Here is a 1149-nt window from a genome sequence, read left to right on the forward strand (position 1 = left end):
CACGCACATACACACACACACATATATATGATGGATTCGCTCGTAGTGAACGACGGGGATGTAGTGAAATAAAACCGTAACCATGTTCTATGGACACGCACATATCTCTCTAGGACTGCTGGTGCCTTGCAAATCTTTTAGCAAGTAGAACAAGTTGAGCACTCCGTTTTTCTTCGAGTGCTTGTGGATCATGAGTAGATGGTAAGGTCTGCTTTCCTCTGTGCCACGAAATCACAATGATAGGCAAGGTTTCCTTTTAGAGGAGCGGTGTTTTTCTAGGGTCCATTCATGTTGCACGAATTAAGTCTCGATGTTGGAGCCAACTTTGCTCAAATCTTTGAACTGTTAAAAAGCAGAACAGATGATATATCCTGCGTTCTGATGCTTTGTTTTCCCAGGTAGGACAGGAAATGTTGCATCGCTTCAGATCACCTTCTAGTTTGTCTTTGAAACACAAGAGTGGCCTTCGAAATTACCTTCCTCATGGGAATTGACCAAAGAGAAGTTGCTTCGGAATTCTGATGTCAATCATACGTGAGAGATAACCTAACCATCTAAGCTGTATTTTGATGTTACCTGATACCTGATATGTTGGATTTTGTTGGCACTTCGTTGTTACGAATACGGTCACTCGGTGTTATCTTGGAGATATTACGCAAGCATTGCATATGAAAGGTCAAGCTGGTTGATGTGCTTTCGGTACAGGGTCCAAGAATCAACACCATAAAGTAATGATGTCAAAACAACCGCCTTGTACACATCGACTTTCAGCTTCAACAATACTTCGTGGATGTTCCAAAGCCTATGGTAAAGCTAACCGAAAGTGGAACTAACCTTCTCGATTCTGGACTCAATTTCTATATCTATATTACCATGATTGGACTCAATGGAACTGAGATAAGTGAACGAGGAAACAGTTTTTAATACTTTCCCGTCAACGTATACAGTAGGAGCATACATATATATATATAGAGGGAGATATATTGAGAGATGTATGTACGCCTATGTCTGTGTGTATGTGTGCGTGAGTGTGTGTGTGTGTGTGTGTGGGGGGAGAGAGAGAGAGAGAGAGAGAGAGAGAGAGAGAGAGAGAGAGAGATGTAGTACATGTACCTTTTACAACAAAATTATATTAAATTTAAAACTTGC

Source organism: Octopus bimaculoides, chromosome 6 (assembly GCF_001194135.2).
Source record: "Octopus bimaculoides isolate UCB-OBI-ISO-001 chromosome 6, ASM119413v2, whole genome shotgun sequence".
Taxonomy (NCBI): domain Eukaryota; kingdom Metazoa; phylum Mollusca; class Cephalopoda; order Octopoda; family Octopodidae; genus Octopus; species Octopus bimaculoides.